General features: G+C 48.7%; 1 protein-coding gene and 1 pseudogene across 1 annotated transcript in view; one reads left to right on the forward strand and one right to left on the reverse strand.

Annotated features, from left to right (window-relative positions):
- Nucleotides 1-12,751, forward strand: part of LOC142573904 (Na(+)/citrate cotransporter-like) — a 38,031-nt gene that overhangs the window by 11,901 nt on the left and 13,379 nt on the right. The window lies entirely within an intron of this gene.
- On the reverse strand, nucleotides 242-800 carry LOC142573780 (uncharacterized; annotated as a pseudogene).

Genomic DNA, 12,751 nt, shown 5'->3' on the forward strand with positions numbered 1-12,751 from the left:
CCCGAATCTAATTTAGCGAACACCGGAGTGCCGTTTATGAGGACCTGTGCATACCGAGAATTCGTGCTCCTTGTTCACCGCGCCGACGAAATACCAGCCTTTTTCCGTATGGACAGATGAAAGTTTTACATTTCGATCACCTGCAGCCTTTTTTCGACATGCAACTGCAAAATGTCCACAATAACCGCAGTGGTTGCACGTCGCTGCTCTAGCTGAACATGAGGCCTTGGGGTGCGTTCCTTCACTGTAGTCGGGGCATGGACCGGGAGTATCTGGCTGGTAAAACTGTGATGTGGTGCGCCCACCTTGTTTGCAAGGTGAACAGTTCTTTGACGAGCTGCCCGAATGCTGTCCTGAAGAATGCTTCGTGGGCTGCGCTTGCTGGCTGACCGAGCCAAGGTTGCCGCTGCAACGGGTTCGTCGCCGGTTCCTCGCAGTTATTGCTGTTGTCGTTGGACGGTCTCCCGTAGGCGGGCTTCTGCCAGAGGTTTGGCGAGTGTCAAATTGACATCCATTTGAAGTGACTCGGAGAGCGTGGCATCACTGAGGCCGACAACAAACCTGTCGCGAATCATGCGTTCTTTTTCCTTGCAGTCGCACCGGGCCGCTAGCGTGTGCAACGCAGTAATGAATTGGTCGACTCCAGGTGCTTGAATGCGTCGGTGAAAGCGTGCGCTCTCATAAACAAGGTTGCGTGCGGCCACGAAGTGATCGTAAAACTTGTTCCTGACCATTTCATACTGCTTCTGCTCTTCAGATAATGCAAAAGCCGAGAAGATTTCTTTTGCTTGCCTTCCCATCGTACAGAGTCAGCACTTGCGCTTCTACACTTCGCTCATATAAGCCAGAGGCAAAGCGGTAGTGAGAAACGAGTTGGCTCCAGGAAGGCCATTCAAACGTCCGGTCTAAGTTAAACCTTGGCGGAGCTTGAACCGCGAACACGCCGTGAAAGGGCTTCGCTCCATTGTCTTCTCACACGGTGCCACTTGTCGAAGATAGCGCAACGTCCCTTGAACGGCCACTTCTGACACCACGTAGTGTTGCGGGTCTTGCCTAGGTCGAGCTTGGCTGGACTAACCGCAGGAAAGAACTGAGCGCTCACTGATGGCGGTCCTGATAACCACCTTTATTTATGCTGCTCATGACAGCAGCATACCTTTATAGAAAACAGTCATGTGAGAAGTGACGTCACGTACAGACGATGCTTCCGACATCAGGGCGGCAGCTCCAGATAACAGGGACACATGACACGTGGCATAGGCGCTATTACGACACAGTTCTCCATTTTTGGACGAGTATATTCTCTGCAGGTGCCTTTTACTGCGATAGCAATTATATAGACACTCCAGGTACATTTCTGCCGTGCCGTGATGTTCCCTATAAAGTTCAAGGGCGATAACACCGCTGCTGCACGCCACATGCTGCAGGGGTGAGTGAAAGCGAGCGAGGGGGACTGATAATCGCGGCTGAATCTTGCGCGCAAAGGAGGAAAGTGTTGGAAAAGCGATCTGCGTCGGGGGCTGTGTCGGGGGTTCATACGTTTGCGCGTGCTGGGTTCTCGCCACTCAGTATGGGTTGAAGCGATACACAGCACGAAGATCACGTCACTCGTTGCTGCTGTCACGCTTCTTCATGCCAGCGTTTTGGTAGCGATTGTCCGTGGTCATCGAGTGTGATGTATTCATGTTTGCCTGTAGGCGTTGACGCGGTACCACGCTTGTTAATTTAAATAGTAATTAAGCGAATGTTTGCAAATTTATAAGGCCGTTAAAACTACTGCACTTCTTTGTATAGCTGTCTACGCATCTGCTATCGCAATCGATGGTTCACCTTTCGGGCGAAAGTGGTAATTTTTTGCCGAATTTGCAGTCTAGCCGGAAATCTTTTTTGCAGACATTCTTTAACTTTCCCGCTTTGCTGTATGTTGATGTATGTAAACAAGGATGACCTTGTGGTCTAAAGGAACGGAAGTCTCCGCGGATTGAGTTCCGAGAACTTATTCTGAACGAGAAAGTCGCTTATGTATGCCTATATAACGCTTAGAAATCTGCGACGTCATAACAGAGTCATAGAAGAGGACATTCAACAAGAGCGGACACTCCCATAGAGTCCAGAGGCAGAATTGACTGTAGCGCACCAAGCGGATGGGATTAACACCTTCCGGTTTAGGTTTTGGGTGTGCGCGTTCTGAACGCCAGGTGGCACGCATTACGCCGGCTGCGCTATTCGTCATGACATTCTTTATTTTCTGTTCGCTTAGTGCGGAATCGTTTTATTATTTAACAATATAGATTGCGAATGATCTTTACAAGTCTCCATCGAATCTGTGTCACGTGCAATTTCATAAAATAGAACCAGGACGCCTTGTAAATGAGGTAATGTTTCTTCTGCTCCATATAAATGCTCGTTCCGGGCTTTTTGTGTATTCATCCTACGTAGTGGCACCAGGTACGCAGAAGTAGTCCTAAAGCTGAGTAGTTCCCGTACGAAGCTCCACCGGACGGCATCAGCTCAAAAAAGCAAATTACAACCATTTGATATTTTGGTATTTAGACCTTATAGGAATACCGCGTGTAGGGGCGAACCGCGCGAAAGTGGTGAATTGGCAGTATTACGAACAAAAGCTTTTACATACATGGCGTAGAAAATACCCGACTCATCCCAAGCAACATCGTACACAACATATAACGAAAACATCAGATTTCCGAGCATTCCCATATTCCCGGGCCTTATTTCCTGCACTTTAAGAGCCCAAATACACGGGCGACTGCGCGTTTCCAAAAGAACTTTGCCTCAACCGACGCAATATACGCTACGTATACAGAGGCGGCCACAACACTGCAGCTCTCAACCAGACCATTCTAGGCGCCCGCAGAACGCCTACTCACACTGCGAAGAAATGCGCGGGTGTAAAAGCGTGTAAAAGCCTGTTTTCAGGCGTTCAGAAGACAATTTTCGAGCTCTTGGTTTTTTAGCTCCTCGGCGTAATCGTTTGTGCGTTCTGCGGCGCAAGCAACACACTCCAGTGTTATCACTTGGAAAGCGCGACAAGCGGGAGTAGCGGAAGAAGTTGCTGTCGCGAACAATATGAGTGGGAACACAGGAGCGCGGGCCAGATAGCCTCGAATCCTGCTAAGGGCGATACGTTGCGGCCGCCGTCGGAAACAAAGTGGAAAGGAGGACGCTGTTCTAATAATTGTTGGCACTACCACCATGTGTCCCTTTATACAAAGTGCGGAACTTCGCCTCGCCAGCGCACATTGATAAAACTGTTTGATATTGCGGATATTCCACATCCGCCGCCAATGTCTGTGAGTGGTGGCGCTGGCTAACACTCCCAGGATTCAACAAGGAAACATAAATACTCAAGAAAGTGGACGGACAAGCGGCGCCGCGGTAGCTCAATTGGTGGCGCATCGCACGCGAAATGCGAAGGTTGTGGGATCGTCCCCCACCTACGGCAAGTTGTTTTTTCATCCACTTTCATTTCCAACAATTTATCGTTTATTTCATTTATTAAGCAAAAGTAATTTCCCCTATGTTGTCCTTGGTGTCAGTGTTTGTTGGTTTCTCATGATATGACTAATAAAAATCGGGCCCCTCGGTTAACGGTAATCGGTCGTCTCGTTTATTAGACATGTTGGCCATTTCAATCTAACGGCTGCGAACGATCATTTTCGAGGAATTGTACCATGTCTCAACATTGCGCGCATATCGTGCGCATAAAATAAGCGTATAGCTGTTCAGTCAACATACAGCATTCTGAAAACTTTTCAAGGCCGTCCTCAATTTTCCTTTTCTCTAAATTAATAAAGAGCTAAGGTGTCCTCTGTCGATGCCTAGAGTGAGGGAGAGTGAGGATCTCATGCTTACAGGTGGATGAAAGTAACGTCATACTTTTTACGCATTGTGAACGAATACAGGTAAGGGAACTCGCCAGATGTTCACCTACGCAATGCAAAGGAGGGCCGTTTCGCTGCCCAGGGAATACATATATCAGAGAACGTGTGGGAAAAACCTATATGAGCCTGAAGGTCAGCTATTTTATTATGACAGCTCGCTATCTTTATTTCTTTTTTTCTCGGGATCATTTTTGTTCCTTCCGCCACTGCACTTGTGACATTCTCGCGCCGTGTTTCAATTGCTTCGTGACGGGACCACGGGCGCAGTATATGTTCGTTTTGTTTTTACATGACCTGGGCTGCTTTATACTCGGAACAACAGTTTTTTCGCGCACAGCTCGTGCCCGAGGCAACAAACCATTACTCTCATGTCTCACCAAGAAAAAAAGAAATTCGAGGACCCTTAAGCACTTATCAGTTACGAATGCGAAAGCATTAGGAGAAAGCTTTAGCTCGGATGCTCCTATCTAAATATATGTAAAAGAATTCGTTTTTCTCGGCAACCACTTCACCAAATTTGGCGAGGTTTATTGCATTCAGAAGGAAACCTTAAAATGTAGTGACTGTTGGTTTCTAATTTTTGATTTGGGTCGCCAATTTTTAATAAAAAATTGGCGAAAATTGCAAATTTTCAGAAAACGAAACTATCAAGTTTACTGCTCTGTAACTCGAAACTGAAAAACGATATGACAATTCCGTGAATTGCATCTAATAGTACATCTAAAGCGGACATGATTGCTATGTCACACATGAATCTCAAGAAATTTAGTAATATGGAAGTGCAGCTTTTCCAGAACCCTTGTACACAACGTTACAAATTCACGTAAAATGTAAGATGACATATAGAATTTGTCCGCTTTGATTAGTCTAATGAATGCCGTTTACAAAACCGCGTTATCTGTTCTTGATGCAGAGATATTTATTTGTAAACTTCGTGCGTCTATATTTTTCGAACTTTCAAATTTTTGAAAATCCTTTTCGTAGAATTCAGGCCCTACATCGAAATTCCGCTTCCAACAGTCACTAGAACATAACTTTCTCTCTCAAATACAAGACATTTCATTAAAATCGGTCCAGGAATTATCTCAGAAAAGCGTTTTTGCGTTTTACATATATCCGAATAGACCGCGGCCGAGCTGTGCCCGAGCTAAAGCTTCCTCTTTTGTCCAATTCAACGCCACTGAGCTGTCCTTCGAGTTCTACGTTGCGAGTAATGTTTTCGAGTTTTGCTGCAGGCGTATGTTATTTTGTTTCGCAATTAAATTGGCGGCCGTTATATTTTTTTCTTTTTGTACAGTTTCTACGTTAGCATTTTGGCTGTAGACCGGAGTCATTTGGACTACATTGCTGAGACGTCACGAAAAGTGGTTAGGGAGGGAGCCTGTGCTTTTGCCTTCTGCGGCAACCCCATAAAATGGCACTTGTACGAAGCGAAGTGGAGCGCGTGGCCTGGGTCCATAGGCTGCAGTGACAGTTTGTTTTAACGCGACAGCGTTAAGGAGCTCGTGTCGCAGAAAAGCTGGTGTCGTCGGCGTCGTCGGCGTTGGCCATGAGCGAAAAATGGCGGAAGGCAATTCATAAATAAGAACAACTTGCAAGGTGGGCTGGACGGGAATCGAACCAGGGTCTCCGGAGTGTGAGACGGAGACGCTACCACTCAGCCATGAGTTCAATGCATCAAAGCGGGACAAAAGCGCCTCCAGTGAATGCGGTGTTGCCTTAGAAACGCGCCGTAGAAAGTTATACTGCGGTGTATATCGGTAATTATGAGCATGTAAATTACAGAAGTCGCAGTTCAACGCGTAGCGAAGTACGTTTCCGCTACATTTTTTCTGCGCTTGGCGCACACGCAGAGCCATCTTGCGACAAATACGGAAGATCCCCTCCTCGTAATGTACGGCGCTACCCCGACAGGTGAGGCGCCACTCGCCCGCTTCTCCCCTTCGTTTCGTTTGAGCCCATTGTTGCCGTGCGGGTACCGGTGCGAGGATGCCCCAGTACCCTTGCGTTTAATAAGTTTTCTCGCTCTCTCCCCTTCCAATTTCCAGCATGCGTCCATCGAACCCTCGTGTTTAGGCGACGCGGCTCCTCCTAGGTGCAGCGTCCGATGCGGGACGCCTCTGACGTGATCACTGCGCCGTAGCGCGTCTGGTGGGAAAGCGTCCCCTGCGATGTGTGCCGTGCTGCTAACGAGGAGTCATGCGTCTGCGTGGTGCTCCCAAGCGAGATATAGGACAATCCATCGAGGCGTCAACCCCATGATCACGTCCACCTTCATGGCGCGTCTCGGCCCGGCTGTCCGTGCCGATCACGACGTTTCGCTCGCGCAGATCGTTTCTCCCTCCGAAACACCGAGTTCTTTGGTTCGTTCCGCTTGCTCAGGCGCACGTTTGGTCTTTGTGTGACTGAAGAGCATGCCGAGCGAATGAGTGGGCGGTGCGAACGGGGTGCGATAACGCTATCGCGTTCCACTCTTGAAGGCGAAGCTTAAGCGTCCTCTAAGTTTTTTTTAATGGTTTTTGATTATTACAAGAGTTCTCCAGCACCCACAGCGATAGTCGTCGTACGCAGCAAGCCGATGTGCCCTGACCTCCTCAGTGCGTGCAATCGCCAACGGAAACAAACGGAAGTCGGAAAGACGCAAGACGAAAATGGACAGAAACAGACGCGAGGGTCGGAATCAATGAATCGCGTAAACGTGCATTCAGAGTGCGGTATATGTTCATTGTGCGCCGAAACGAGAAGTGTGCGATCGCCGCACACCGCGTGTGCGGTCCAACTCATCGCAGGAAACAGCGTACGTGCGTCTATGTTTGTGTTGGCGAACATCAGTCTTCTACAAGTTTCAGAAGTGATGATCCGATCCGCAGTAATAAGTTTTCTTGCGTCGTTATCGCTGTTATTCGTCATGTGCTACTCCGTCTGAGCTGTTTCACCTGCTGCAACACGTTGTGGTGATTGCAAATACACACAGACCGTGTCAAGCTCGAGCGCTCGGGTACTTGTTCTTGCGAAGCATGTTAAGAAAATACAAATCACAATATGTGTCATGTGTCGCAGCGGCGCTAGGCGCAGTGTTGTCCGTTTTGTAATGTGCGTGTGCTCTGAAGCGAACCATGCATAGGCGTTGCCGGTAGATTCCTCAGTAGAGAAGCTCTATCAAGCCGGTATTTTCTTCTTGCTACACGTCTGGCTTGTGTGAAAAGTTGTCTTTGATCTTAATGATACACCCTTCGGTGAGGCGAATTTAGGGAGGAAGTTAAAGGTTACATGTGTAGTGAAATGTGGATACGCCGGATAGTAATGGTGTCATAAATGCAAATTTAGGGCAGCCTTCATTTTTGTCATGCGGACATTAATGTAAATTCCAGTAACCATGAGGTGCATTTCTAGATTACGCAAAGTAAGAAGCTTTATATTGGGGGGAGGGAAACAAGCAGCTTGTATAACGAGAACCTAAACAGCTCGATTCATGCTGAGGTCCAAGCACACAAACTGTTTCTACAGAGACCAGTGGCATGGCAGATGAGCACATTATACATGTGAACTGGCAGCTTTCTTTCCGTTCTTTACAAATTTGCCTTTTCTGACAAAGCCACAGGCTTGTAAAAAGAAACACGTAAGTCTCTGACCAAGAAGGTATAGTAAATAGATTATAAAGAGTCAACCCTCAACGAGTCGCCACCGCGGTACGTACACCAAGGTGGACCACTCGTTCTCGAGAACAGCTATAGACCCGAGATGAAATCGAGCATCGTTTGAAACAGCGTTTTCACAAAGCAAGCGAATAGGCTCAACGAAAACCGCCGAGAGACGAGTGACTACTTTGGCTTAGTGAAGACGCTGTTTCCAACGATGGTCGATTTCATCATGGGCCTCAGTTGTCCTCTAGAAGCGAGTGGCCCGCCGTGGTGCACTGCGGTGGCGGATCGTTGAGACGTCGCGCTTCGTCTTGGAAGATGGACTTAAATTCCCAGGCACGTGCTGGAACGAGGCTCACTGGGGTCCGGTACTCTCCATACCGGTGATAGGAGGCCGGCTTCTGTTGCGACTTTCTGAGCGTCGATTTATGTTGAATCAGGAACGGAGGAGAGATAAAGCTGGGTGACTGCCTATGTGGGCTGAGGAGCTTTGTGGCCTACCTCTTCGTGTCGATGATGCCTATTGCACCAAGTCGCCACATCTCCGTCAATTCAGTTTCGTGTGCGCATTGCCTCTTCTGTTCACACGCAAAGAATAAAGCAGACGTGCTGGTGTTCGAAAGAGGTAAACCATTGGCGGGCCTTGATTGGTAAACGCCTTGCACCACCCAACCAAAAAAAAGTCTCTACTGCAAAGAGGTCGCTGCTTACGTGTTTTAAATACCCTGGAGATTTAGAATAATATGAAGAAAGAAGGGAGAATCTGTAAGACAACACGACGTGCCTCGCTCTTCGGGGGTCGAGATGGTTGCTTAATGGCAAAAAACGTACCGGAGCAAATATTCGCAAATAGATGAGGCAAGTGTATGCTGCAGCGAAAATTCGTAGACCGCCCAGCATATCCTACTGGAATGCGGAGAGATTCAGCCAGTGAGACCCGTAGGTGACGCACACCTTACAGAAACGCTTGGATTTAAAATGAACGGAAGCATCAACTGGTCAGCAGTCGAGATAAGCAAGAGACCTTTAGAGTATTGGTGGAAAAAAGAAGCAGGGAAGAGATTGATACGATCAGATACTTTGCACGCGTAGGTAGCGGTGCACGGTAGATAGAGAAGTTCTGAGAAAAATAAAAAAGATTAAGGACCTACATACAAACATGCTTAATCGAAAACATATCTAGCATATCTGATTAAGTAAAGCAGGCTAGGTGAACATCTGTCACCACCCCGTTTCAGAGGGGACCTGAATAAATCATCATCATCATCATCAAAGCCTCATGTGGCTTCAGGCAGGTGAACGTCTGGCATAGCTACCTTGAACCACAGCTCAGTTATTTCCAGGCTGTCTTCTTGTGGTTTTACCCACGTGACAGCTATAACTATTGGCAATGAGCTTCACCCGCTCAGCCCCCACTTTTTCTTTTTTTGTAAGATGTGTCACTCCGCTGCTCTTTCTGACATTGCTGCAGTGCTCAACTATAGGTCGTTGCATAAGAAAACGTAAGGCAAATGTGCGTTTCAGCATAGCATTTAGTCACTAGGTAGGCAGGAAATGCTATGCTATACAGGGTGTCCCACGTAACTTGAGTCAAAGATTCAATATATACAATGCCACATAGTCGGACAGAACCAAGGTAATGTTGTTTGCCGTCGTTTGAAGATACTAAGATTTGTTTTCATTCCTCCTAATTATATAAGAAGTCTTAATTAATTTCTCAAATATTATAATTCACTGAAAACTGTCAGAAAATTGTAGAGCAACATGAAGAATTCCCGATACAACTTTCTGTTGCTGGATACGTGCTACATAAAAGGGTTTTTCCGGGTGTCAAAGAAGCCCACGAATACACGCAAAGTGCCTCGAGTGGCCAGTCGTGCGGCAATCTTGCGTGTGTTTGCGGGCTTCTTTCACGCTCGAAAAAACACTTTTATCGAACAACAGAAAGCTCTATCGATTGTTTTTCGTGTTGCTCTACAATTCTCTCCTTGGCACTCTTAATCTAACTATAATATTTCAGAAGTTGAATAATTAAATATTACTATAAAGGATATTTATTGAGGTTCGTAACGACAGCCGGTTCTAGGATGCACCGAGCACAGTCCCATAGCTCGAGCCTGTGCCGCGCGCTTGATGCTGCCGATGCTGCCGATGCTGCTGACTCTGCACTCACGTTCGTTACCTTCCTTACAATGGCCCCGTGAAAATAGAGGAGCCATCCTGGCGCCTTAGTTTTCTGGAAGGACGGTAGAATGGTGATATGGCTTGAGACGCTGAACGTGAACGACTTTGCGGTTACGACGTCGCATGTGGGACGGCGGTGTTTAACGGCTGAACCAGGTAATTAACGGGTGATGTTAACGGTGGAGAACGCAGTATGGCCCGTCGTACTTCGGAAGAGTTTTGAAGCGAGCCCAGGCGTGCGGTGTGCCACTAACAACCAGACGAGGGCGCCGGGGAGAAAAGTGGGAGTCGAGCTCTGGGCGTCGTGAACGGCTTTTTGACGGTTCTGGTCGTCCGAGGTCAATCGGCGGGCCAGCTGGCGACATTCTTCGGCGTGTCTGGCGGCTTCCGAGATCGGCAGGCATTCGGTTGGATCCGGCCGGTAGGGCAGAATGGTGTCGATTGTGTGCGAAGGATGACGGCCATAAAGATGGTAAAAGGGTGAGAATCCGGCAGTGGCCTGAGTCGCGGTGTTGTAGGCGTAGGCGACAAACGGAAGAACTAGGTCCCAATTAGCGTGATCAGGTGAGACATACGTGGCGAGCATGTCACCAAGGGTTCGATTAAAGCGTTCCGTGGCACCGTTAGTCTGTGGCTGATAAGCAGTGCATTCACGATGAATAATAGCGCATTCAGCAAGCAGTTGTTCGGTGACTACGGATAAGAAGGCGCGGCCTCTGTCGCTAAAACTTAACGTGAACCTCCATGACGAAGGAGAAAACAGCGTAGTATGCAACTGGTGACCTCCTGCGTTGTAGCATTTGGTAGAGTAGCAGTCTCCGCATAATGTGTTAAGTGGTCTACCGCAATGATTGTCGACTTGTCGGTAGGAGTCAACGGAAGTGGCCCGTAGAGATCTATGCCCATACAATCAGGGGGTCGGGATGGGCATTGTAAAGGCTGGAGTTCACCGGCGGAGTTGTGCGGTGGCGCTTTGCGGCGGTGGCACTCATGACAAGTGGACGAAGGTTCGAACGAAATTGTACATTCCCCGCCAGTAATAGCGGTGTCCAAGTCATTTGTAGGTCTTGAAGACTCCCACGTGGCCACACTGAGGGTCGACGTGGAACGAGAAGGAGAGCTCTCATGGCAAGATTCTCGGAATTACGAGTAACCAGGTGCGTCCCTCTGGGGCATACTTGCGTCGATACAGTAGCTGGTCTCGAATCGCAAAATGATGAACGTGGCGCCGAAGCGTTCGTGACGCTGGAATTTTCGACGTATCCGAGAGAAGGTCGAACGTAGATGCAGTCCAGGGATCATTCCGCTCTGCAGCAGCGATAGTGTCAAAGTCCAGAGAGGACAATGTGCACTCGCAGGAGGAGTCGTGACTGGCTTTCGGGGGAAGCGGTGATCGGGATAGCGCGTCAGCGTCGGAGTGCTTTCGTCCGGAACGGTAAACTACGCGGATGTCATATTCTTGAATTCGCAATGTCCAGCGGGCAAGACGGCCCGATGGGTCTTTTAGCGTTGACAGCCAACATAGTGCGCGGTGGTCGGTCACTGCGTCAAAAGATCAGCCGTATAAATATGGGCAAAACTTGCCAAGCGCCCACACGATGACCAAACATTCCTTTTCTGTTACGCTGTAATTGGTATCCGCCTTGGTTAACGTGCAACTCGCGTGTGCGACGACGCATTCTGTGTGGCCGGGTTGACGCTGTGCCAACACCGCCTGCATCGGTATGGATTTCGATTGGCGCTTGAGGGTCAAAATGGTGAAGAAGGGATGGCATCATGAGAAGATGGCGCAAGATTGTGAAGGCGGCGTCACACTCTGGAAAACAATGATGAGAGATCTCTAGCGCCACCAAGAAGCTGCATGAGAGGCGATATAATTGACGCAAAGTTTCGAACGAATCGCTGGAAGTAAGAGCAGAGGCCGTAGAACTGCGTAGATCTTTCATAGTGGTAGGTTTTGGGAACGCAGTAACAGTACGTAGCTTCTGGGGATCCGGGCGAATGCCCTCCTTTGACACGACATGGCCTACAATTGTGAGCTGACGAACAGCAAATTGACACTTCTTCAGGTTAAGTTGCAACCCAGCGTTGGTCAAGAAAGCGAATACGTGCTGGAGGCGGAGCAAGTGCGTTGCGAAATCAGGGGCGAACACCACAATGTCGTCAAGATAGCAAAGACAGATTTTCCATTTGAGGCCACGCAGAACAGTATCCATCATTCTTTCGAACGTAGCAGGTGCGTTGCAAAGTCCGAAAGGCATGACGGTGATTTCATACAAGCCGTCAGGTGTGACAAAGGCAGTTTTCGGGCTATCGGCCTCTGCCATCGGAACCTGCCAGTAGCCTGACCGCAAATCCAGCGAAGAAACGAAGTCAGCTCCCTGCAAACAGTCCAGAGCATCATCGATGCGTGGTAATGGGTAGACATCCTTCAGCGTGATCTTGTTCAACCGTCGAAAATCAACACAGAAGCGTATGAAACCGTCTTTCTTTGTGACGAGTACCAGAGGAGAGGCCCATGGGCTCTGTGAAGGTTGAATGACGCCTCGACGGAGCATGTCATCGACCTGGTCTGCAATGACGCGACGTTCCGTAGCGGACACGCGATATGGCCTTTGTCGCAGCGGTGAGTGAGAGCCAGTGTCTATGTGATGCTCGACCGTCGATGCACGGCCAAGAGATGTTTGCGCAACGTCGAAAGAACGGCGGAAGTGCTAAAGGATTACGAGAAGTTGAGATCGCTGCGAATGGGTCTGGTCTTCGGCGATGAATGGGCTAAACAGATCAGTCCATGTTGAGTCGGGGACGGAGAGGGCACTCAGTTCATGGACGGCAGAAGAAGGCATTTCGTCGAGGGGAGACAATTCGTGTTGAATCGACCGACTCGACGTAACCAAGGCATTCGCGGCGGAGCAGGGATATCGGCGATGAAAGATAATTGTAAATGGGCATTGTGCTCACACCGGCGGCAAGGTCAAAAGCTGCAAAGGGCAAAGGAAGCGCTTTTCGGGTAACAAAGTGATG

The sequence above is a fragment of the Dermacentor variabilis genome, chromosome 3 (genome assembly GCF_050947875.1).
Source record: "Dermacentor variabilis isolate Ectoservices chromosome 3, ASM5094787v1, whole genome shotgun sequence".
Classification (NCBI taxonomy): Eukaryota; Metazoa; Arthropoda; class Arachnida; order Ixodida; family Ixodidae; genus Dermacentor; species Dermacentor variabilis.